Source organism: Mobula hypostoma, chromosome 8 (assembly GCF_963921235.1).
Source record: "Mobula hypostoma chromosome 8, sMobHyp1.1, whole genome shotgun sequence".
NCBI classification, from domain to species: Eukaryota; Metazoa; Chordata; class Chondrichthyes; order Myliobatiformes; family Myliobatidae; genus Mobula; species Mobula hypostoma.
In genome coordinates, this window is record NC_086104.1 from 121,764,855 (window position 1) to 121,791,125 (window position 26,271).

General features: G+C 51.1%; 1 long non-coding RNA gene across 1 annotated transcript in view; it reads right to left on the reverse strand.

Moving 5' to 3' along the window:
- Positions 1-20,904, reverse strand: part of LOC134350237 (uncharacterized) — a 40,093-nt gene extending 19,189 nt beyond the window's left edge. The window contains exons 1-2 of the long non-coding RNA XR_010018854.1: positions 20,406-20,904; positions 2,924-3,175 (exon numbers count right to left, since the gene is read on the reverse strand). This is a non-coding gene — a long non-coding RNA (uncharacterized LOC134350237). The remainder of the gene's footprint in view (positions 1-2,923; positions 3,176-20,405) is intronic.
- Between the last annotated feature and the right edge of the window lie 5,367 nt (positions 20,905-26,271).

Here is a 26,271-nt window from a genome sequence, read left to right on the forward strand (position 1 = left end):
TTTACACAGCTTCCACAGAATCCAACCCTGGACGATGGCCCCCACAAGTGTAACGCTCAGGGCTATCGGCTCATGTTTATCCAGGGGAAACCCGTCCGCCCGCCAAACCGTGTCTCACGTTTGCGTAGTTGCTGTGTAATGCACCCTGGTTCAAACTCACACATCAAATATCAGACAGCACACAATGTACGATTTACAGATTACACTTTATAGATCTTACTGGAACTATGTAATTAATAGAGATACAATATAAAAGGAAAGTAAAAGTCGCCAAACTTATCAGAGTTCAACAACTTCGTGCACTACCATTGGAGCTCAATTAACAGGGTCTTCTTTCTACCATTCGATCTCCTCCGACCTCCTCCACCCGCCGCCTGGGACCAAACGTGGTGGTCGACCAGGGCGCGTCCAGCACGTCCTTCCTCTTCGGTTCTCCTCCCGAAAAACCCGCACACTCACTCAGGTTCCCACACCTACCGACATACTTTATACTTCATTGTCGCCAAACAATTGATACTAGAACGTACAATCATCACAGCGTTATTTGATTCTGCGCTTCCTGCTCCCTGGATTACAAATCGATAGTAAATATTAAGAATTTAAATTATAAATCATAAGTAGAAAATAGAAAAATGGAAAGTAAGTTAGTGCAAAGAAACTGAGAGGCAGGTCCGGATATTTGGAGGATACGGCCCAGATCCAGGTCAGGATCCGTTCAGCAGTCTTATCACAGATGGAAAGAAGCTGTTCCCAAATCTGGCCATGTGAGTCTTCAAGCTCCTGAGCCTTCTCCCGGATGGAAGAGGGACGAAAAGTATGTTGGCTGGGTGGGTCGTGTCCTTGATTATCCTGGCAGCACTGCTCCGACAGCATGCGGTATAAAGTGAGTCCAAGGATGGAAGATCGGTTTGTGTGATGTGCTGGGCTGTGTTCACGATCTTCTGTAGCTTCTTTCGGTCTTGGACAGAACTACTTCCATACCAGGTTGAAATGCACCCTAGAAGAATGCTTTCTATGGTGCATCTATAAAAATTAGTGAGGGTTTTAGGGGACAGGCCAAATTTCTTTAGTTTTCTCAGGAAGTAAAGGCGCTGGTGGGCCTTCTTGGCAGTGAACTCTGCTTGGTTGGACCAAGTCAGGTCATTTGTGATTTTGACCCCGAGGAACTTAAAGCTTTTGATCTGTCCAACTTGCACACCACCGATGTAAATGGGGTCGTACAGTTTGCTACTCCTTCTGAAGTCAACAACCAATTCCTTTGTCTTGCTGACGTTGAGGGATAGGTTCTTGTCTTCGCACCATGCCACCAGGTTCTTAATTTCCTCTCTGTACTCTGTTACGTAACCGGCAACAATGAATATTAATCGAGACAGGTTTTATAAAAACAACCAAACATTTATTAAACACGTATAAACGATAAGGAAAAAAGAAACAAAGGAAAACTTTAACTGGAGGTTAACAGGTACGCAGCCGTTCACCAACTCCACTCGGCTCTGGTTCTTAAAGCGTTAAATGCGAAAACAGTTCTTAAAGCGATACAGTCAGATATAGTTCTTAAAGCGGTAACTTCGAAAGTCCAACAGTTTTACACATTCAATTGGGAGAGACTTCTCTGGAGAAGGATTTCTTCACCGATGCACCTTTACTGCCAGTTCTGTCCACAGGATTTCCGATGCCGAAAATAAACAGTTTAAATCGACTGACCTTAAATTACTTTTAGAGAGAGACAGCCTTTGTGCATGAACTCATTGCCCTATTGCAAGAGTTATCTCGATGCAGGTTCTCTCCAACGAAGCCTCAATAAGGTCGATCCTTTATTAAACTGCCAAACGATGCTGACTTCTCTCGATCCTTCACTTCGATGAATTCTTCACTCTACCTTCAAAAACTGTCCGAATTGAGTAAATTGGCACTTCCAGCCACAAATTCCCAGTCCAAGTAATATGGAGTCTTTCAACAGAACGTACAACCGTTTTAAAAATGAAACTGCGTCACAAAAACAAACACGCAACAGAAACGAAGATACAGCACGTTCTACCTGGAAATCTACAAACTCAAAAACTAACTGCGTCACCTGGGTCAACCCTTATATAGTCACCGGGCACATGTCATCACGTGACCTCACATCGGCGGGAAAATCACATCAGGTGACCTCCAAAAGACCATTACATCATTCTCACAAAAAAAACAGATCTCCTTGAGCAAGTAACAACACAAACTCATCATTACCCGAGATATGGCCTACAATTGTGGTGTCATCAGCAAACTTATATCGAGTTTGATGGAAACTTGGCTACACAATCATGGGTGTACAGTGAGTACAGCAGGGGGCTGAGTACACAGCCTTGTGGGGCACCGGTGCTCAGAGTGATTGTAGAGGAGAGCTTGTCCCCTATTTTTACAATCTGGGTCCTGCCTGGGAGGAAGTTGAAGATCCAGCTGCAGATCTGAGTGCTAAGGCCCAGGGTTCGGAGCTTAGGAATCAGATTAACATGGACACTCATTGACTCATTCCCTCCCTTATCAATAATATAACCCAAACAAGTAGGGAGAGAGAGAACTCCTTACATTGCAGTTATTATTACAGAAAAGCCATTTTATATAACATACAAAGAAGCCATTTTAGACACCTCAGCAGCCAGTGTAACCAAGACCCCAACAAATAAAGTCATGTCCTCAACAAGAAACAAGATTGAATTTCCCCATAACAAGGTATAGTAAATTAACCATAATATTGTAAAGGTATATTTTATTCTAATCTAAAGCAAACAGTTCTAAGTTAGAGGACAGCATGGGAAACTGCAGGCTCTCGTGATGTGGTGGGAGGCAAAAGAAACATTTCCAGATGAAAAATCATGAGAATAGTGGGACCCTAGAGTACTGGGTTCTCACTGTACACACCTCACTTCTCCCTGCCACTTACCTGACAAGCCGAAGCCGATCTCACAGTAGACAGTGTGGTGGATAATCCAGCTGTAGATCAGTTTAACACGGCCGGCATCTACCCTGGCCTGGCGGCTGTTCCGACAGCACAGTCTGTCTCCTTTACCCTTGATGCAGGTGTCCCGGAAAGGTTCTCGGAGGCTGCGAAGGTGCAGGCTTTGCCCAGCATTCGGGAGGCAGGGGCAGCTGAGAGAGCTGGTATCCCGAGTGAAATGGCAGGTGCCACGCTGACCTGTCGAGAGAAGTGCGTCCCTGGTCACTGGGGTAGGGGAGGGTGAGATCACTTCCCCACCTTCACCTCCGTACCACCCCCTCACACACCCCTGGGGTCAGACACAGAGTGAATCTCCCTCTACACTGTCCCATTACAGACTCCCAGGGTTAGACGTAGAGTGAAGTTCCCTCCACACCATCCCCTCACACACCCCCAGGGTCAGACACAGAGTGAAGCTCCCTCCACACCATCCCATCACGCACTCCTGGGGTCAGACACAGTCTCCCTCAACACTGTCCTATCGCACACCCCCAGGGTCAAACACAGAGTGAATCTCCCTCTACGCCATCCCATCACACACTCCCGGGGTCAGACACAGAGTGAAGCTCCCTCTACACCATCCCGTCACACACTCCCGGATTCAGACACAGTGAGGAGCTGTTCTGATTCAGCTGGGAGAAATCGAGGAAAAACTGCTGTATTAAGGTCGTGAGATACATTGGAGGTGGTTTGAAATGTCTCTTGGACATCTGAGTGAGTGGCTGGGTTAGTGTGGAAGCTTCATTTGGAGTTTTTCTGCCAGTTTGGACTGGTTCGTTGGCGGCTGCTAACTGCGTAGTTCTCAGCTGCGGCCACTGGCAACTCGCCAGGAAGCCGGTTCACTCCAAAAACGGGAGACAAACGCCGTTGTTCCCCCACTGACATCGGGACAACGTCCCTCCTCCTTTACCTTCCTGATTCTCGTTCGGTGTAGGAGCTGAAGCGTCTGTGGAGATGTCTTGACCTCTCACGGCCTGGGAATTCTGCAGGACCGACGGAGCCTTTCCCGGTGCTGAGCCAGCAAGGTACTGTCCAGGACAAACTTTTCCGGCCAGTTACTTGACTCGCTGCAGGACTTTTTAACCGGCACTGCCGTGTATTTCTTGATTTGGACATAGTGCCAACGTGCCGGACCGGTCTCCCGGGCGTCGCAGGCCTTCAGGGAGTTATGCAAAGGCGGCTGCCTCTCCAGCCCGGACAATGCCCTGTTTCAGTCGGTGAATGTAAAACGTGGGATGGAATGTATTTTGCGTCCTGGAACTACCCTGTAAAAGTGTGCGGAGGCCATGGAAGACCTGGTGGGGAAGGATGGTATTTGGCCACCGGGACAGAGTTTGGGAAGGCAGAGTTTTATCTGAGGAATGATGCATCGGGCTCTCAGTAGGGGGATCAAAGTGGAAAACATCTTTTTACAGATGGAGCTGGTGGTAGCTCCCACGCAACATATCGTCCTCAGTTAAACCTTTCATTCTCAACGAGGACCTGCTTCCCGCACTAGCCCACTTGGGACAAGCAAAGTTGGAGATAACTGCCATCAGTCACAAATTTAAGAGATGCACCCTCCGTACCGTACTCTCGTTCCGGCGTCAGGTACTCATGCAGCTGGAAAGGGAGGACGATGCTGAGGGCTGGTTTACTGTCCGGCATGAGGGGGTAGACTATCAGGTGTATTGGAGCTCCGAGCGCCCACGGTGCCATGTGTGCAGGGAGGTGGGGCACTTTCGGAGGGACTGTCCTACCACCCAAAACCCTAGGGAGCCCACTTCGGGCACCAGTGCCCCAGCTACCTCTGCCCCTGATCCTATTCCTGTTCCTGCGCCTGCCCCTGACCCTGCCCCTATTCCAGCATCTGTTTCAGTCCCTGCTCCTGCCCCGGTGGTTCAGGTGGGAAATCTTGAGGCTAAGTGCAGGGGGGTTCAGGCGGGGGATGGGGTGGAACCTGTGCGGAGCGAGAAAGCGGGGAAGAAGTCCAAACACACTAAGAAGTCGGCCCCCGAGACCACAGAGCTCACGCCCATTTGCCCTGAAGTGGAGCGGGAGGCTCGGTGAGGTGCGCAGGTGGACGGGATGATGGAAGTGGAGAGTGCCGCCCCTCAGTGAATCCTGCACCTGTGTGCTCGTCCGGCGTGAAGAGGAGAAGGGAACGTTCCCCAAGAGGGCAGGGAATGTAGGTGCGGGGGAGTCCCAGGAAGGGGTGGGAATCCGGGTGGAGGTTGGTTCTAACCCTGAATCTCCTGATGTAGCTACCAGTCCTGCGGTAGGTGGTGCGGTTGTGCAGAAAGGTAGTGCTAGCCCTGTTTGCACAACTAAGACAGACCTGGAGCCCTCCACCCAGGACTTAGTAGTTAGCACATCCCTGCAGGCAAGTGTATCGAATAATATGAGAGGGGAGGAGACCGAGCTCTCTCACTCTCAGCATCGGGCTGCCGGTGAATCCCATGGACCAGAGATGCTGGGGTCCCCTTCATACCTGTCTCATATGGAGGGTGATATGCTCTGCATGCCGACCCCATCAACTAATGGCCTGCAGGGAGTCCCTGGGGATTATCCCTCCATTGTCGTAACTGTGGATAAGACTGATGCGACGGTGGAGCAGGCAGGTATGAGTGAGGTACCCGCTGTGCAGTGTGGGTTACAAGTGAAACCATCTATTACAATACACGAGGAGGAAGATGGGGGATCTATTTGCAGTGAGGGGTTGGAGGGAGACTCCTGTGATAGTGAGACATTGGACGTCCTCACCCCTCCTGAGAAATTCCCATTGATACCGGTGGAGGAAATTAGAGAGTTCATTCTTAACTCTGAAGGTGCAAAGCATCGGCCTGAACTAGCCTCACTTCGCTGGTCTAGCATGCCGAGGCTGGTGAATCCCTGTGAGTCATCCTCAGACGGAAGGGGAAGGAGAAGAGGAATGCTGTGTCGGGGAATGACAGGCGACAGCTGAAATCCTTCCTGGGTGACCTGGTGGGGGACATCAGAGCGAGAAGCAGCCTCGCTCCTTCGGGAGATGGTGGGTTACAGGGTGGTGTTGACACCACTTGGGCCCAGAAAGCAAAGAGTACTCTTGCTTTTTTTCGTGGTAGTGTGGTTGAGGGCGCCACCCCTCTCAGCGGGAAGGGTACTGGTGCCAAGGCCTAGTGTGCTCCCGACATGAAACTTACCATAGCGAGCCTAAATGTAAACGGAAGCAGGGGCCCTCTCCGCAGATATAACAATTTCTCAGTCCTACGGGATGGGAGATATGTGGTGAGTTTCCTGCAGGAAACCCATACCATCCCTGGGGACGAGTCTGCTTGGCTCCTGGAGTGGCAGGGCGGGGTCTACATGAGCCACCCCAGCTCCAACTCCAGCGGGATGGCGATCCTGTTGGCCCCGACCTTCCAGCCAGAAATCATAAGAGTCCAAGATGTTGTGTTCGGCTGTCTGCTCCACCTGGCTGTGCGCCTGGATGGTGTACCTGTGCATTTTATCAATGTGTATGCTCCGAGGTGCGGTGTGATGCAGATCCTGGGGACTGCGTCATCCTCGGGGGAGACTTCAACTGTACCCTCGAGGCGGAGGACTGCTCTGGCCTCCAGCGCGACCCAGCATCGGCAAAAAAGTTAAAGGAGCTGGTCGGCTCCTTTGACTTGGTGGACAGCTGGTGGAATCTTCACCCCAACTCTAGCACCTTCTCAAGAAGGTCCAGAGAGGGAGGTTCCCAGATAGACCGTCTGTATATCCCTCGAGCTTATGTCTCCCACGTGTCGGCATCCTCCATGCGGCCAGTGTCGTGCTCGGATCATCACCTTGTGTGGATGGAATTTACTCCACTACACCCTCAGGTGGGATACGGGTATTGGCATTTTAACAACCGGTTGCTGGAGGACAGTTATTCCGGGATTCGTTCCGAACGTTCTGGGTCACCTGGAGGGAGAGACGGAGAGAGTTCTACTCCCTACGGCTGTGGTGGGATGTGGGCAAAGCCCACATCTGGTTTTTATGTCGGGAGTACACTAGGGGGTCGACAAAGAGGCGAGGCTCTGAGATTGAGCGGCTTGAGAAAGCGTTGCTTGACCTGGAGTCCCGTCTCGGTCCGACCGTTGGAGACCATCAGCTATGGCAGGAGTACCAGGAGAAGAAGGACGCACTAAGGAATCTGCAGCTCCAGCAGTCCCGAGGTGCGTACGTGAGGTCACGGATCCAAATGCTGCAGGATTTGGACCGTGGCTCACCCTTCTTCTACTCGTTGGAGAGGTGGCGGGGAGTCCAAAAGCAGCTAGTGGAATTGCTGGCTGCTGATGGCTCCTCCATCACGGACCCTGACGGAATTAACAAAGAAGTCCGTTCATTCTATCGGTCCTTATTCTCACCAGATCTGTCAAATGCAGAGGCGTGTAATGAGGTCTGGAAAGATTTGCCTAAGGTCAGCCCAGAGGACGCAGTGCGTCTGGACACTCGCGACTCGGGAGGAGCTGTCTACTGCCCTTCGGCAACTCCGGAGGGGCAGGTCCCCTGGCTTAGATGGATTGAGTGTGGAGTTTTATCAGGCTTTTTGGGATGTCCTGGGGGATGATTACAGTCTTGTCCTAGGGGAGAGCATCGCCACCGGTGAAATGCCCCTCTCATGGCGGAGAGCTGTTGTGGTCCTACTGCCCAAGAAGGGAGACCTCCGCCTGCTAAAGAACTGGTGCCCGGTCTCCCTCTTGTGCGCGGACTACAAGATATTCGCCCGGGTATGGCCAACCGTCTTGGTTCAGTACTGAGACAGGTGATCCATCCTGACCAATCTTACACGGTCCTGGGCCGCTCCATCCAGGACAATGTCCACCTAGTACGAGACCTGATCCACCTGCTCCAGGAGACTGCGTCCCCGGCAGCATTTCTCTCTTGACCAGGAGAAGGCGTTTGACCAGGTAGACCACAGTTTCCTGCTGGGCACTCTGCAGGCTTTTAGGTTTGGACAACACTTTGTGGACTGAGTTCGGCTCCTATACTCTGCCGCAGAGTGCCTAGTTAAGATTAACGGATCACTGACAGCACCCATTCCCTTCAGAAGAGGAGTACGTCAGGAGTGCCCCATGTCTGATCAATTGTATGCGAGCTGTATCGAGCCATTCTCTTCAGCGAAGGCTGACAGGTTTGGTTCTGCGCGAACCGGACATTACGCCGATGACGTACTCCTCATGCTGACAGATCCCAGTGACCTACGGAGGATGCACGAGTGCCAAAAAGTTTTCTCGGCGGCATCCTCCGCGAGGATCAACTGGGTGAAATGTTCCGGACTCTTAGTAGGCCAGTGGCAGGTGGACTCGCTGCCGGAGATGAGAGCTTTTGAGTAGAGCACCAGACGTCTTCTCTATCTGGGAGTCTACCTGAGTCCTTCTGGGGAGGTCTGGCTGGCGAACTGGCAGGACCTGGAGACAAAAGTCATGGCCCGGCTGGGGTGCTGGTCAGGCCTTCTCAGGGTGCTTTCCTATCGAGGCAGGGTGGTGGTCATAAACCAGCTGGTGGCCTCCATGTTGTGGTACCGGATGGTCACCTTGGCCCCTCCTGCTCCTTTTGTTGCGAGAATGAAGAGGAAGTTAATGGACTTCTTCTGGGTCAACGAGAAACACTGGGTCTCTGCAGCGATCTTGAGTCTCCCAGTGGGAGAGGGCGGACAGTCGCTGGTGTGTGTACGCACACGACTGGCAGCTCTCCGCCTCAGGACTCTGCAGAGATTCCTGTACGCCGAGCACCCTCCCAGGTAGCACGTGTTGGCGGCTTTCTTCCTCCGGAGGGGCTGCTGTCTTCACAAAGATATGCAGCTACCACCGGCGGGCGTCAGCCGTGCTGCTTTGCAGAGGCTGCCCGGCTTCTATTAGGACCTACTGAGAGTCTGGAACATGGTTGCCTCAGGCCAGGAATTCCCTCCTCTGGCAGAGGGTGGAGTCTTGGCTGACCCTTGCCCTGCCTCAATGGATGCCAGTGCGGCTCAGGTGTGTGGACCAACTCAGGCTGAGCTGCTCGTCGGGCCCAGGCCCCACAATCTTATCCGAGAGCCGAGTCCACACAACTTGAGCCGTCTCTCATCGACACCCACAATCCCATTAAGGGATGCAAGTAGGAGGTACCTCTATGGGCTGCTGCTCCACACCCTCCACTTCCTAGCCCTTGTCCACCGTCCCGACACGCCATGGCCATCTGTCATTCCACCTGGAGGTGAGGGGGGTCCCCAGTGGAAGTCCCTTTACGAGGGGGTTCTTCCCATGCACCTGGGGGATCTGGGATGGAGGCTGCTGCATAAAGTGGTGCCCTGTAATAAATTCTTTAGTTTGTACACGGATCACTCAGCCGCATGTCACTTCTGCAGGCTGGAGGAGACCGTGTACCACATGTACATGGAGTGTGTGAGATTGCAGCCCCTTTTTGTGTATTTGCATGGGCTGCTTCCCGCCTTCTGGTTTTAGCCCCACCTTGTTTATATACGGTCATCCAGTAAGCAGAGAGGCACAGAGGGATGAGGATGTCCTTGTCAACTTGCTCCTGGGGCTGGCGAAAATAGCCACCCGTGGCTCCTGGAAAAGGGTGGCAGGAGGATCTCCCCGGGCGGACTGCCTGGCTATGTTTAGGGGGTATGTTCGTGCTCAGGTGAATATTGAAAAGGAATACGCACAGTCCACGGCGACAATAGAGGCATTCCGGGAACATTGGGCTCCGCGGGAGGTAATTGCCGTCATTGATAGAGATGGGAATATTTTGGTTTAATGTGTATTGTCTATTTGTAGCGAAGTAATTGTGTTAGACACTGTTTTATATATATTGTATAGCTCCGATATTTGTAATAAAGAATTTTTTTTTTTTAAAAAGGGGTCAGACACAGAGTGAAGTTCTCTCTACACTGTCCCATCACACACCCCCAGGGTCAGACATAGAATGAAGTTCCCTCCACACTGTCCCATCACACACCCCCAAGGTCAGACATAGAATGAAGTTCCCTCTACATTGTCCCATCTCACACACTCCCAGGGTTAGACAGAGTGAAGCTCCCTCTACAGCATCCCATCACGTACCCCTGGGGTCAGACAGAGTGAAACTCCCCCCACACTGTCCCATCACACACTCCCAGGGTTAGAGATAAAGTGAAGCTCCCTCTATAGCATCCCATCACACAGTCCTGGGGCCAAACACCGAGTGAAGCTCCCTCCACACTGCCCCATCACACACTCCCAGGAAACGGACACACAATAAAGCTCTCTCCACCCTGGACAAAAGGAAAATCTCCCTCTGCCCTATGTGACCTACCCTACTTACCAGCAGCAATTCCGACCATGAACAACCACATACAGGCAGTGATGGACTTGAGGAGAAAGATAGGTCGAGGTGAGGAGTGAACTCTACAGAATCTGATCCCACTTCAGACAGAAACTGACAACAGCGGCCAGAGTTTGAGTTCGGAACCAGTCTAACCAGTTTTCTATCCCCTCCCAATGCTCCAACTGATCTTAAATGTTTCCATGTAACCATGGCCTAATTAGGGACTGTCAGCCTAATTAGGGTCTATCAGCCTGGTGCTGTGTCGGGGAAATTGTGTCTAAAAGAGGTTACTGCATTTTTGAAGGAGATGACGAAGATGATTGACCGTTTCAAGTGGGTGTTGATGGTGGACCCAAATGCAAGACACAGACACTGAAGTACTAGGAACTGGGCCATGAGATTATCAAGAATGCAAGGGAAGTCGGGAAGCAAGAATTGATCAGAGGGTAACCTAGGAGACAGCAAAGCGTAATCAGGACAAAGCGTAGCTGGATACAGACACAGGCCCTGGACGAGACTAGATTCAAGGCCTGGGCTAGGACTTGGACTAGAAACACGGGACCCAGACGTGGAACTAGGAACAAGGACCCTGGACTAGGAACACAGAACTCTGAAACCAGAGCCTGGACAAGGACCCGGAACCTGGGTCTCGGTTGGGACTCGGATCCTGGGTCTTGACTTGGAACCGGTACCCTGGTCTAGGCTAGGACTCAGGACTAGGATCTTGGCAGGGACAGGACGTGGCTACAGGACAGGACGTGGTACCCCAGCACAGGACGAGGCACCCCAGCACAGGACGAGGCACCCCAGCACCTGGCTGGGCAAGGAACTCCTGGGCTGGGCAAGGCATGGGAACTAGATGAGGCCACGAAGCTCAGATTTGGACAGGGCTGGAACACGGTGCCTGGTCTTGGTCTTGGAACACAGGAACACAGAGTTGAACTGGACGCTCAGAGCCTTGGACGTGGACTGGCCGAGGTACTCCAGGGCAGGATGTGGCTCGGTTCTTGGACTCTGTTTGGTTAGGCTCTTGGGTACGGAGCTGGGATTCCTCCATGGAGCACAGGGCCAGGACCCTTTCTAGGATACAGGGCCAGGATGACTGCTGAGGACACTTGCCGAGGTAAACTGCCAAGGGACTCCTGGACTGGAAGAGAACACAAAGCCTTGTCTTGGACAGGACTGGAACACGGCACCTGGAACATGGAACACAGGAACACAGAACACAGAGCCAGGACCCTTCCTTGGGAACAGGACCTAGGGCTGGGACTCTTCTTTGACACGGACAATAAACACAGGGACACAAAGACAGAGTTCCAAACTCAATGATAGTTCCTTATCTTGGCGTGGCAAGGCTCCGGTCTCACTCCAGCGGTTCAACTTGACAGGGATACAGGCAAGGAGAAGGGAACAGTCCAGCCAACAATCTGTCTGTCTGTCTGTATCTTGTTTTACGGCGGTTGGCATCCTGCTTAATGGTGCATTACCACCACCCTCTGCTCCGGAATGTGCACTAGACATATATTCTAAATCCCTTCACCCAATCGTGCACGTGCACACACACACCTACACTTTACCCTCCCATCTTTGCCCATCCTAGTACCCTATTCCTGTTTATCCGTCATATCCTATAAAAAACCCCTGTACCCCTTAAGAACGCTAAAAATACCCAGACCTGTGCTCTCTCACCCATGCCCAGCAACCCTTTTAATGTGAATTCCTGCACCCCCAATTCCCTTAGTTTAATTCTCATCATCTCTCTCTGTATCCCATACTTCCTGCAACACAAAACTACATGTTCTACTGACTCCTCTTCCTGACATTCCTCACACAATCCTGTCTGGTGTTTCCCTATCATTTTCAATGTTTTGTTTAATGCACAGTGCCACAGCCTTAACCTAGTCCACACAGTTTCCTCTCTTCTGTTTCCATTACCTACCCTAGTAACTGCAACACTCTTTTGTATTTGATATAAATGCCTCCCTTTCCCCTCCCTGTCCCATCTTTCTTGCCACATTGGGTTGACTTTTTCCCAGATTACACACTTAACCTCTGCTTTACTGATACTAATGTGCATTTCCACATTTTCTTTCTTTAACGCCCTCTTTGCCAACTCATCCACCCTCTCATTCCCCTTCACCCCTATATGTGCTGGAACCCATAGAAATTTTACCTGACCTCCCTGATTTGCAATTCTTGTAACTAACTGAAGGACTTCATAAAGTACATCTTGCCGACTGTTTGTGTGAAAAGACCTTAAACTTGCTAGAACTGAGGATGAATCTGAACATATCAATGCTTTGACTTGTCTGGCTTTCTGCACCCATTGCAACGCAACCAACACCGCCAGCATCTCCACTGTAAACACCCCTAACTTATTAGATGTTCATCTGCTGATTCCAATTTCTTTTGCTGGTATAACCACCCCAAACCCTGTCACTCCTGTTTCAGGTTCCTTCGCACCATCCGTATAAATGTGAGTATAATCACTATACTTTTCCATCACATGACAGTTAAATGCATTTACCAAATCTGTTTTATATCTCCCTTTCCTTTTTACCTCTAACAAATGCCAGTCTATGTCAGGCCATACAAGCTTCCATGGAGCTACAATCGGATAAACTACTGAAGGACAGATCCTTAGATCAAACACTCCACATTCTTTCACGATATCATTCCCTACCCGACTAGAGGTATCCCTCTGAAACCTCCCATTTTCCCAGCACTCCTGCAACACTCCTTTAGTAGGGTGAGAATCATTGTGCCCCTGCAAGTTAGCCCAGTAATTTGCCATCAGTTGCATCCTTCTTAGTTCCAAAGGCATTACTCCCATTTCTACCTGTAGGGCTGACACTGGGGATGTTTTAAAAGCCCCACTGCACACTCTCAAGGCCTGAGCCTGAATCACATCCAGTTTCCTTATAAGAGACCTAGCTGCTGATCCATATACTATATTTCCATCGTCCAACACAGATCTCACTAAAGCCACATACATTCTCTTCACCGCTGAACAACTTGCTCCCCATTCCCTACCAGTCAAACATCTCATCACATTTATTACTTTTTTACATTTCTCCTCAACTTTCCTGATATGGTCTGCCCATGTTAATCGTGAATCAAATATAACTCCCAGAAATTTAAATGATGCAACCCTTTCTAATTCAACCCCATACATCCTTAACTTCTTCCCTACGTCAACTCTTTTCCTGGTAAAAAAATACAGTTCGAGTTTTATCTACTGAAAATCTACATCCCCAATCATAACCCCACTCCACCACTTCATCAATTGCTTCTTGTAGTTTCCTGATTATATGCTCCATGTTCCTGCCTCTTTTCCACAAGGCCCCATCACCCGCAATCAGTGACCCACCTATATCCACTGGTACCTTTGTGAAGACATCATTGATCATAATGATGAAAAGTAATGGGCTAAACACACTACCTTGAGGTGTGCCATTTTCCACTATGTACTGTTTTGATAATTCTGATCCAATCCGAACTTGAATTTTTCTACCAGACAAAAAACCTTTAATCCAATTAAAAACTCTCCCACCAACCCCCATCTTGTGCAGTTTAATTAATAATCCTTCCTTCCACATCATATCATAGGCTTTTTCAATGTCAAAGAACACTGCCACTACTCTCTATTTGCCTGGGCCTTCCTTATTTCAGTCTCTAACATTATCACTGAGTCCATGGAATTCCTTCCCTTTCTAAAACCACTCTGATAACTTGCCAGCATTCCCCTTTTCTCAAGCTCATACGATAACCTTTCTGTTATCATCCTTTCCATTATCTTACATATACTTGATGTTAATGCAATTGGTCTGTAGCTAGTGGGTTTTGACAGATCCTTGCCAGGCTTCCTTATTGGAATTACTATTGCTTCTTTCCATGCACTTGGTAATCTTCCCTCCTCCCACACTCTGTTATAAAAATGCAGCAACTTTAAGAGTGCTCCTTCTCCTAGATTTTTTAGCATCACAGAGCATATCAGATCTTTCCCTGGGGAGGTTGGTCTCGATCTCTTTATTGCTCTCACCATTTCTGCTAATGTAAATGGATCATCAATTATATCATCTGTTCCTTCCCTCTTGTTTAATACACCTGGGTGTTGGCTCATTATTCTTTCCCTTCTCCTTCTCCCCTCTTCAGACAAATTTTCTGAACTGTGTATCAGTACAAATGACTTGGCCATGATCTCAGCCTTATCCCTACTGGAGACTGCAGTTTCCTCCTCAGATACCATTACTGGATATTCCCATTCCCTTCCATCTCCTCCCATCCTCTTAATCATTCCCCATATCTCTCCCACAGGTGTTGTTCTTTCTATTTTGTTGCAAAAACTCCTCCAACTTGCCCTTTTAGCTTGACGTATAGTTCTTCTCACCACTGCCTGTGCTTTCTTATATTGAACCAAATGCTGCATATTATGGGTTCTTTTAACTAGCCTGAATGCTCTATTTCTGTTTTTTACAGCCTGACAACATTCCTCTGTCCACCATGGTACCAGTTTTCTATTCATCCTATTTTTACTCCTGGAAATAGATCCTTCTGCTGCCATGATAATTGCTGAAGTCACCTGATTGTTTAATTCATCTACATTTCCAGAAATATCAATCTTTGTCAATGCTTCTTCACTCAACTTCTGGAACTTACCCCAATCAGCTTTTCCAAACACCCACTTTGGAGTTCCACCACCTGGTCTTACTTCAACTCTTTCACCCACTGAACACAAAACTGGGTAGTGATCACTGCCTACTGTTGAAGCAGTCCAAACTCCCCAGTTACTAACGCCAGCCAAGGTATTAGACACTAACGTAATATCTAACACTGACTCAGTTCCTGTTGTTATGTCTATCCTTGTGCCGCTACCATCATTCATACACACCAAATCCCTTTCTTCCATCAAATCTTCAATTATCTTTCCGTTTGGATCTGTAATCTGATCCCCCCATATTGTGCTATGAGCATTGAAATCTGCACACCACACTACTTTATGTCTGTTTTGTCCTTGTATCTTTAATAGGCTGTACAAATCCAACCTTTTACATGGATTATAGTAGTTAATTATAACCACTCCCTCCCCTCTCTCCCACCACTATGTATTCCTGATCATCTCCTTTTCAAGTACCCTATATGGTATACCTTGCTTGATTAACATAGCACAACCCCCTCCTCCTAGATTTCTATCTTTCCTTATCATTGTATACCCATATACCACAAAGTCTAAAGTTGGTTTCAACCAAGTTTCCTGGATACACACTACATCCGGTTTTACAACCATTTCTTTAACAAAGTGCTTGAATTCCTGGCTATTGGCCAGTAAGCTCCTTGCATTCCATTGTGAAAGAATCACCATAATTAGTATTAACCAACACATGACACTTCCTGGCTTGACTGATTAGTGAGGTTCTCCCTCACTTCCTCTCATGTCAGTCCTACTAACCCTAAATGGTTTACTGCTGCTTTGACCACCAGCTGAATTTTGTCACTTTTTGACTTTACCTCAGCCGTACTATTAATCACTCCTGCAATGAATGTTACTAGAGCCTTTATGTCTACATAGATCCTGTCATTTGTTCTTTGTTGCATCTCTCGTATCCCTATTGCTCCCTGTTCATTAGGAGCATTATTCTGTTCTCTTGACATTCTTACAGCTTCTGCATAAGTGATCTTTCTTTTCACTCTTATTTCTTGAATTTTATTCTCCCATCTCACAACCTCACACCCACTATATGCCACATTATGAGCTCCTCCACAATTGCAGCATTTTGGTTGCACTCCTGTTCCGCACTTTCCATATTCATGATCACCCCCACATCTAGCACATCTCCTCTGCCTTTTACAGTTTTTAGCCACGTGTCCAAACCTTTGACGATTATAGCACCTCAGTGGCTTTGGCACATACACCCTTACTGGGTAACTCATGAAAGCCAGGAACACCTTCCTTGGCACTCTTTCTTCTTCAAATTCAATCAATACTGATTCACTTTCCTTTTTCACTCCCTCCTTTGTTGTTTTCAGTCTTTGAACATTCATTACTTTCCCTCCTTTGATATTCCTCTTTATCTCCTCCATATTTATACTCATTGGTACCCCCGTGATCACTCCTTTACAACCACTGTTTTGTGCTCCCACCCTCCCAGTGTATTCCACCTTGCATTTTCCTATCTCTTTTAGCTTGAGTGCTTTCTCAAGTTGTTCCTCATTCATACATCTTACCATTAAGTTGCCATCATTAAGGACTTTTGCAAATACTATTTCCCCTATCTTATTTGCCAGAGTTGTTGTTAGCACAAACGGGTTAATTTTCTTCATATGTCCCTGAGCCTTCTCATTAAACCTAATTATGACAACACCTCCTCTCCGAGCTTGTTCATCTTCCTCACTTTCAGAGCTTTCTCCACTATCATTTCTTATTCTTTTATTTCCTTTGTCTTAGTTTTCATTCATCCAACCCCTCACTACCTCCTCATTCCCTTTATTTCTCCCTTCACAATAATCCATCTCTCCCCAGCTGCCTACCTCTGATCCCAAGTCCCTATCCCGCTCCTTCTCCACTTCCTTTCCCTCAACCCCCCATCTCATCTTGTCCGCCATTACTGGATCCACACGACCCCCTCCCAGCAATTTCTGTTCCTTCCCCACTCTCTTTCCCTCAACAGGTTCCAAACCACAAGCAAAACACAGCCAGCTTCCAGCAACAACCCACAAGTCCCAATCCGCAATCCAGCCAACAATCCCTGGTTTGCAGAGGTATTTATGTGCCAGCCCAAAATGAGAATCAGGTGCCTCTATTAAGGCACCCAACAGAACAAGGGAGAAAACAGGAAAACCCAGAATAAGGATCGATGGACCAGACTGTGAATGGAAATATGGACTTCACGGACCGGACTGGACCATGACATTGACAAAGTTGGAACCGTTTATGTTTTCTCTCCATGGATTTCGGTAAGCCGTTTGGCATACCCCTCATGGTAGGGTCATCCAGAAGATTAAGATGCATGAATTTACCATTTGGATTCAGAATGGCATTGCCCGACAGAAGACAGCGCGGGGGGTGGGGGTGCTGATGGAACTCATTGTCACCAGAGGACTTTGACTAGTGGTGTTCTGCAGGGTTTTTACTGGGACCCGTGAATGACCTGGATAACAACATGGATGGCTGTTGTGGATAGTGTGGGAGGTTAGGCAGCACAAGTTACAGGGAGAACTGACGTTGCTACAAGCTGAGGAGAGACACTAATGATGTTTTTAAAATTAGGAGAGAGAGAGAGAGAGAGAGGGGAGAGAGAGGGGGGAGAGGGGGAGAGGGTAGGGAGAGATGGGGAAAGGGGGAGGGGAGGGGTGAGAGACGGGGAGGAGAGAGGAGGGAGAGTGGGAGAGAGGGTAGGGAGAGATGGGGAGGGGGAGATGGGGAGGGGGAGAAGGGGAGGGGGAGAAGGGGAGGGGGAGAAGGGGAGGGGAGAAGGGGAGGGGGAGAAGGGGAGGGGGAGAAGGGGAGAGATGGGGAGAGGGAGGGGAGAGAGGGAGGCAGAAAGGGGAGACAGGGGATGGGGTAGAGGGGGAGAGAGAGGGGGAGTAGTGAAGGGAGAGGGAGAGAGAGCAGAGAGAGGCGGGGAGAGGGTAGGGAGAGATGGGGAGAGGGGGAGGGGGAGGGGTGAGAGAGGGGGAGGAAAGGTGGGAGAGCGGGAGAGAGGGTAGGGAGAGAGGGGGAGGGGTGAGAAGGGGAGTGGGGGTAGAGGGGGAGTGGGGGAGATGGGGAGGAGAGAGGGAGGGTAGAGATGGGGCGGAGAGAGAGGGGGGAGAGAGGGGGGAGAGAGAGGGGGGGAGAGAGAGGGGGGAGAGGGGTAGGGGGAGAGGGGAGGGGGAGGGGGGGAGAAGGGAGGGCGAGGGGTGGGCGGAAAGAGGGGGAGAGAGAGGAGTTGGGGAGGGGGAGAGAGTGGGAGGGGGTGTAGGGGGAGAGAGAGGAGGGAGGGAGAGAGGATGGATGGGGAGGGGGTGGGGAGAGAGGGTGATGGGGAGAGAGGAGGGGGAAAGGGGGAAGAGAGGAGCAGGAGTGGGGAGGTGGAGGGGATGGAGAGGGGGGAGAGGGAGGGGGGAGGTGAGGTGGGAGAGAGGGGTTGGGGAGGGTAAGAGGGGGTGGGGAGGGGGAGAGAGGGAAGCGGAGGTAGAGGGGAGGAGGGGTGGGGGAGAGAAGAGGGGGGAGAGAAGAGAGGGGGAGAGGTGAGGGGAGGTGGGGTAGTGGGGGTAGAGGGGGAGGGGGAGAGGGGAGAGAGGAGGTGGGGGGTAGAGGGGAAGTTGGGTAGCGGTAAAGAGGGGTGAGGGGCAGAGAGGTGGAGGGGGAAAGAGGGGGGAGAGAAGGGAGGGGGAGAGAAGGGAGGGGGAAAGAGGGTAGGGGAGGAGAGGTGAGGGGAGGAGGGGTAGTGGGGGTAGATGGGGAGAGGGAGAGGGAGGGAGGGGAGGGGAAGTGGGGGGTAGAGGGGAAGTTGGGGAGGGGTAAAGAGGGGAAGTTGGGGAGGGGTAAAGAGGGGTGAGGGGCAGAGAGGTGGAGGGGGAAAGAGGGGAGAGAGAGGAGTGATGGGGAGGGCAAGAAAGGGGGAAGAGGGTGACAGGGAGGGGGACAGAGGGAGAGGGGAGAGGGGGAAAGAGTGGTGAGAGTGGGTGGAGAGATAGGGAGATGGGGAGGGGAGTGGAGGGGGAAGAGGGGTGGGGGGGAAGGGGGAGACAGGGTTAGGGGAGAGGGAGTGGGGAGGGGGAGAGAGAGAGGTGGAGGGGAAGAGATAGAGAGAGAGAGGTGGAGGGGAAGAGATGGAGAGAGAGGAGCAATGGAGTGGGGGAGAGGGGGGACGGGAGAGGGAGAGAGTGGGGAGGTGGAGGGAGAGGGAGAGGCAGGGAGTGGGAGAGGGGGATAGGGAGGGAAAGAAAGGGGGAGGGGAGTCAGAGAGAGGGGGAGGGTCAAGGGGAGGGGATAGAGAGGAGGGGGGAGAGGGGGCGAAGGAAAGAGGGGGGAGAGAGGGGTGATGGGGAGGGGAGAGAGGGGAGGTGGAGGGGGAAGAGGGGGAGACTGAGAAAGGGAGGGCATAAGAGGTAGGGGAGGGGGTAGGAAGAGAGAAGGGGAGGGGGAGAGAGGGGGAGGGGGAGAGAGGGGGGATGGGGAGGGGAAGAGAAGGGGAGAGAGGGGGGAGGGGGAGAGAGAGGGGGAGGCGGAGAGAGAGGGGGAGGGGAGAGAGAGGGGGGGTGAGAGGGGGAGAGTGGGGCGATGGGGAGGGGAAGAGGGGGGAGGGAGAGAGGAGGGAGTGAGAGAGGGGGAGGGGGAGAGAGGGGGAGGGGAGAGAGAGGGGAGGGGAGAGAGGGGGGAGGGAGGGGAGAGAGAGGGGGAGAGAGGAGGAGAGTGGGGCGATGGGGATGGGGAGAGAGGGGGGGAGTGGAGAGAGGGATGGAGAGTAGGGGAGGGGGAGGGGGAAGAGAAGGGGAGATGGGGTGATGGGCAGTGAGAGAGGGAGAAGGGGAGAGAGGGGGAGAGGGGAGGAGGGAGAGAGGGGAGGAGGGAGAGTGGGGAGGAGGGAGAGTGGGGAGGAGGAGGAGGGAGAGTGGGAGGGGAAGGGGAGAAAGGGTGAGGGGAAGGGGAGAAGGAGAGATGGGAAGGGGAGAGGGAGAGATGGGGAGGGGGAGGGGAGATTGGGGGCGAGAGGGGAGGGGGAGAGAGGTGAGAGGAGGGAGAGGGGAGGGTGATGGGAGAGAGGGGAAGGGGAGAGAGGCGGAGAGAGGGTGAGGGAGAAGGGGAGGGGAGGGAGAGCGAGGGGGAGGAAGAGAAGAGAGACAGCGGAGACAGACGGAGAGACAGAGACAGAAAGAGGGAGACCCAGAGAGACAGAATGACAGAGACACGCAGAGACAAGTTAGTTTTGCAATGCAACAGACAATAAACTCCCACATTTCTCTCGCTGGGCTCCCGAGTTGCCGTCCCGCCTCAGGTTGAAACCCCGACTTCGACTCGGGAGGGCACGGCCAGTCACGTCTCGGGCTGCCGGGCTCAGCTCCCTCGCCCGTTTCTTTATGCGGGACGCGGCGTCAACACTGGTATCCCCCTCCGCCACCTCCTCCATCGCCAACCCAAGGTATCCCCATCCCGGACCCTACACACCTTCGCTTGGTAGTCACGGTCTGCTCACTCTGCGTGAGCACATTCAGCAAAGGGAATGATGCTGTGATCCGCTGCACAGACACCAGGATTACTCTGCAGACCCGCTCGGTTTGAGCTGCTCCAGCGTTGTGTGTGCACCGTCCATGCAACTCTGCGTACCACCATCTACTGCTCGCATTCCCCCTTCTGACTCAGCACCTATATATACCCGATTCACTTTCGGTTTCTTTCGGAAGCAGGAGCAGGAAGAACCGGTTCTGCTTCTTGCGACTGTTTTTCTCCTGACGGGAGGAAGCGCTCTAGTTTCAGGTCGCTCCTAACTCGAACCTTTCCCTCTGACCGGTGGGATTTGAATCGAAAGCCCCCCACTCTTCTCGGCTACCAGGGACCTGTATCCGAGCGCATAGGTCAGTGGCTGGAGGAGGGGCGGGTAAGATAAGCGCTACCGTGTCCCGAGTCCAGGGAACGGGAACGACTGTGCCGTCATTGCAACACACATCAAAGTTGCTGGTGAACGCAGCAGGCCAAGCAGCATCTCTAGGAAGAGGTGCAGTCGACGTTTCAGGCCGAGACCCTTCGTCAGGACTAACTGAAGGAAGAGTGAGTAAGGGATTTGAAAGTTGGAGGGGGAGGGGTGATCCAAAATGATAGGAGAAGACAGGAGGGGGAGGGATGGAGCCAAGAGCTGGACAGGTGATAGGCAAAAGGGATATGAGAGGATCATGGGACAGGAGGTCCGGGAAGAAGAAAGACAAGGTGGGGGGGGGGGAACCCAGAGGATGGGCAAGGGGTATAGTCAGAGGGACAGAGGGAGAAAAAGGAGAGTGAGAGAAAGAATGTGTGCATAAAAATAAGTAACAGATGGGGTACGAGGGGGAGGTGGGGCCTTAGCAGAAGTTAGAGAAGTCGATGTTCATGCCATCAGGTTGGAGGCTACCCAGACAGAATATAAGGTGTTGTTCCTCCAACCTGAGTGTGGCTTCATCTTTACAGTAGAGGAGGCCGTGGATAGACATGTCGGAATGGGAATGGGATGTGGAATTAAAATGTGTGGCCACTGGGAGATCCTGCTTTCTCTGGCGGACAGAGCGTAGGTGTTCAGCAAAACGATCTCCCAGTCTGCGTCGGGTCTCGCCAATGTATAAAAGGCCACATCGGGAGCACCGGACCTGATGGCATGAACATCGACTTCTCTAACACCTTATATTCCGTCTGGGTAGCCTCCAACCTGATGGCATGAACATCGACTTCTCTAACTTCCGCTAAGGCCCCACCTCCCCCTCGTACCCCATCTGTTACTTATTTTTATGCACACATTCTTTCTCTCACTCTCCCTTTTCTCCCTCTGTCCCTCTGAATATACCTCTTGCCCATCCTCTGGGTTCCCCCCCGCCCCCGTCTTTCTTCCCGGACCTCCTGTCCCATGATCCTCTCATATCCCTTTTGCCTATCACCTGTCCAGCTCTTGGCTCCATCCCTCCCCCTCCTGTCTTCTCCTATCATTTTGGATCACCCCTCCCCCTCCAACTTTCAAATCCCTTACTCACTCTTCCTTCAGTTAGTCCGACGAAGGGTCTCGGCCTGAAACGTCGACTGCACCTCTTCCTACAGATGCTGCCTGGCCTGCTGCGTTCACCAGTAACCTTGATGTGTGTTGCTTGAATTTCCAGCATCTGCAGAATTCCTGTTGTTTGTGCCGTCATTGGATCGGACCGCTCTGCTCAGTTTAGGCTCTCCGCGGTTTAACTCAACTACACTTGCTTGTCATTTCTCCTGTCCGCCGATCCGACTGGCCTGAGATATTTCCCGCACTCCCGCTTATGGACGGAAGTCGGTTAAATCAGCCGGGCTGCTGATGGGACAGAGAGCGGAGCTGTCTTCTTTCATAAGAACATGAGAAATAGGAGCAGGAGTCGGCCATCTGGCCCGTCGAGCCTGCTCCACCATTCAATCAGATCATGGCTGATCTCCACCTACCTGCCTTTTCCCCATAACCCTCAATTCCCCAACTATGCAAAAATCCATTCAAACTTGTCTTAAATATATTTACTGAGGTGGCTTCCACTGCTTCATTGGGCAGAGAATTCCACAGATTCACCACTCTCTGGGAAAAGCAGTTCCTCCTCATCTCAGTCCTAAATCTACTCCACCAAATCTTGAGGCTATGTCTCCTAGTTCTAGTCTCACCTATCAGTGGAAACAACTTTCCTGCCTCTATCTTATTTACCCATTGCATAATTTTATATATTTCTTTAAAATCTCCTCTCATTCTTCTGAATTCCAGTCAGTACATTCCCAGGCAACTCAATCTCTTCTCATAGTCTAACCCCCTCATCTCTGAATCAACCTGGTGAACCTCCTCTGCACCACCTCCAAAGCCAGTATATCCTTCCTCAAGTAAGGAGACCAGAACTGCACACAGTACTCCAGGTGCGGCCCTATACAGTTGCAGCATAACCTCCCTGCTCTTAAATTCAATCCCTCTAGCAATGAAGGCCACCATTCCATTTGCCTTCTTGATAGCCTGCTGCACTTTCAAACCAACCTTTTGTGATTCATGCACACGCACTCCCCAGGCCCTCTGCACAGCAGCATGCTGCAATTTTATACTATTTAAATAATAATCTGCTCTTTCATTTTTCCTTCCAAAGTGGATGACCTTGTATTTACCAACATTGTATTCCATCTGCCAGACCCTTGCCCACTCACTTAACCTATCTATATCTCACTGCCGACTCTCCATATCTTCGGCACAATTTGCTTTTCCACTCAACTGAGCATCATCAGCAAACTTAGGTACACTGCACTTAGTCCCCTCTTCCAGATCTGACACCAGATTTGCTCTCGCTCCCTGGACATAGGATCTGTATGTCTGTCTGTCTCCCACTTACACACACATTCCCGTTCCGCCATTGGTACTATCTACAGGAGGTGTTGCCTTGAGAAGGCAACATCCATCATCAAAGATCCCCACTGGGCAGGAGATGGCAGCTCCCATCGGGCAGGAGGTGCCTGAAGTCCCACATCACCAGGTTGAAGAGCAGGGACTTCCCTTCAACCATTCGGTTATTGAACAAACTGCCATCACACTGATGACTGTGACCACTGTGCACTATCATTGACTTGCCTTTGATTCCACAAACACCGATCAGTAAACTGCCGGAGGAGCTGAGTGGGTCCAGCAGCAATCGGTCGCGGGGTGGGGGGGGGGTCATCAGGTGGTGAGAAAGAAAAGGAATTGTGGCCATTTTGAGACCTGACGCAGGTCATAGAACAGAAATCTGCAACACATTACAGACTCTCCAGCCCACAATATTGTGCCGACCATGTACCCTACTCTAAAACCTGCCTAGAATTTTCCTGCTGCATTGCCCTCTATCTTTCTAAGCTCCATGTAAGAGTCTCTTAAAAGACCCTATTGTATCCACCTCTACCACTGTGGCTGGCAGTGAATTCCATGCACACACCTGTCACGCTCCGGTCCGTAAATCCGCATTCCAGTTCATCGATCCTTATTCCGGGTTTTCCTGTTTTCCCTTGTTCCATTGGGTGCCTTAACTGAGGCACCTGATTCTCGTTTTGGGCTGGCACATGAATAACTCTGCAAACCAAGGATTCCCTGCTGGACTGTTCCCTTCCCTTCCCTTCCCCATATGAATCCCTGACAGCTTCCTTGGCGGTTTTCTCGGCAAGTATCCTCGATAGTCATCCGGCCCTGCGTCCAAGAAAGGGTCCTGGCCCTGCGCTCCAAGGAGGGTCCCAGTTCCGTACCCAAGAGCCTAATCAAGCCGAGTCCAAGAGCCACACCCTGTGCTGGAGTACCTCGCCCAGCCCAGGAGTACCTTGCCCAGTCCAGTGCTGGAGTTCCCTTGTCTTATGCTGGAGTTCCCTTGTCCTGTCCAGGAGTCTCTTGTCCAGTCCAAGTACCTTGTCTAGTCCAAGCCACGTCCAAGTACCTCTGTCATGGTCTGGTCTGTGAAGTCCGCATTCCGGTTCATGGTCCGGTCCATCATTCCTTATTCCAGGTTTTCCACTTTTCCCCGGTTTACGTCGAGGCACCTGATTCTTGTTTGGGCTGGCTTCATAAATGGCTTCAGGATTCAGCCTCTGGCTGTTGGACTGCTCCCTTCCCTTCCCCTTCCCTCTGAAGCCTTGGCCTGAAGACTTGCCTGCAACCTTGACTGTATCGCTGTCAAGTTCTACCACCAGAGCAAGACTGGAGCCTTGCTGTGTCTAGATAAGGAACTGTCTATCGTTGTTTGGAACAGTCTCTTTGTGTCCTTGCCTTCGCTAGGTAGGTCCGGTCGTTTGCCGCTACCTTGAGTTGTGAACTGTCTCTTTGTGCCCTCGCCTCCGTTGGGTAGGCCCGGCTGTTTGCCGCTACCTTGAGTGGAGAACTATCTCTCAGTGTTCCATGTATGAGTCTCAGCCCTACGTCCTGCTCCCTAGGAGGGGTCCTGACTCTATGTAGAGCCTTGGCCCCAAGTCCTGTTCCCAAGGAGGGGTCCCGGCTCTGTGTTCCATGTCCCTGTGTTCCTGGCTCTCCCAAGACCAAGGCTCTGTGTTTCAGTCCCCCACATCCAAGGCTCTGTGTTCCAGTCTCCCTAGGCCAAGGCTCCATGTTCAGGTGTCCCAAGATTGAGTCAAGGCTTTGTGTTCTCGTCCTGTTCATATGCCTTGTCCTGTTCTTGTGCCTCGCCCAGCCCGGTGCTGGAGTTCCCTTGTCCTGACCTGGAGTCTCACATCCAGACCTGTAGTTAAGCCTCGAAGAAATTAAGCCTCGCCTAGTCCTGTAGCCAAGCCTCAAAGAACCCAAGCCTCACCTAATCCTGTAGCCAAACCCCAAAGAACCCAAGCCTCACCTAATCCTGTAGCCAAACCCCAAAGAACCCAAGCCTTGTGTAGTCCTGCAGCCAAGCCTCGAAGAACCCAAACCTTGTCTAGTCCTATAGCCAAGCCTTGTCTAGTCCTGTAGCCACATCATGTCCATGCCTAGTTCCAGGGTCCGAACTCGAGTCAAGACCTAGGTTCTGGGTCCTTGTCCAGTGTCTGGCTCGGAGTCCAATCCCAGGCTCCTAGTTCCCAATTCCTTGTCCTGGTCCCGCTTTCCCAGCCAAAGTTCTAGCCCAAGTCTGTGTCCTGTCCCGTCCAGTCCAGTTCCTAGTACTTCATTGTCTGTGTCTTGCACTTGGGTCCTCTCCGAACACCTCGTCTTGTCTAAGCCTAGTCCAAGAACCTTGTCCTGTCCAAGGCAAGGCTTTGTATTCTCATCCTGTCCATGTGCCTCATCCTGTGCAGGAGTTCCACGTCCAGTTCTGTGGCCACATCCAGTCCTATAGCCACTTCCACTCCTGTAGCCACATCTTGTCCTTGCCTAGATCCAGGTTCCGGGTCCCTGTCCAGTCTTTAGCTCGGAGTCCTAGCCCAGACTACTAGTTCCAAGTTCCTTGTCCTGGTCCCATTTTCCTAGTCTTAGTCCTAGCCCAGGCCCGGTGTCCTTGTCTCGTCCAGGGCCTGTGTCCATATCCAGCATCGTTTCTTCCTGAATCCCCTTGCTTTCTTGATAAACCTTGTCCTCGTCCTAGTATTTCAGTGTCTGTGTCTTGCATTTGGGTCTGCTCCCAACGCCCCCTTATGACATCACCACTCTCTGTGTGAAAAATCTACCTCTGACATCCCCCCAATCTTGATAATGTTTATTTTACCTTTTATATGTATTGTTATCGATATAGATATTTGAGATAATTCTCCTCTTGTTTGTATATATGTACTTTTTAAAAATTAATTTAAAAATTGATAAAGAAAGAAAGACATCCCCCCATACCTTCTTCCAAGCACCTTATGCCCCCTCGTACTAACCATTTCA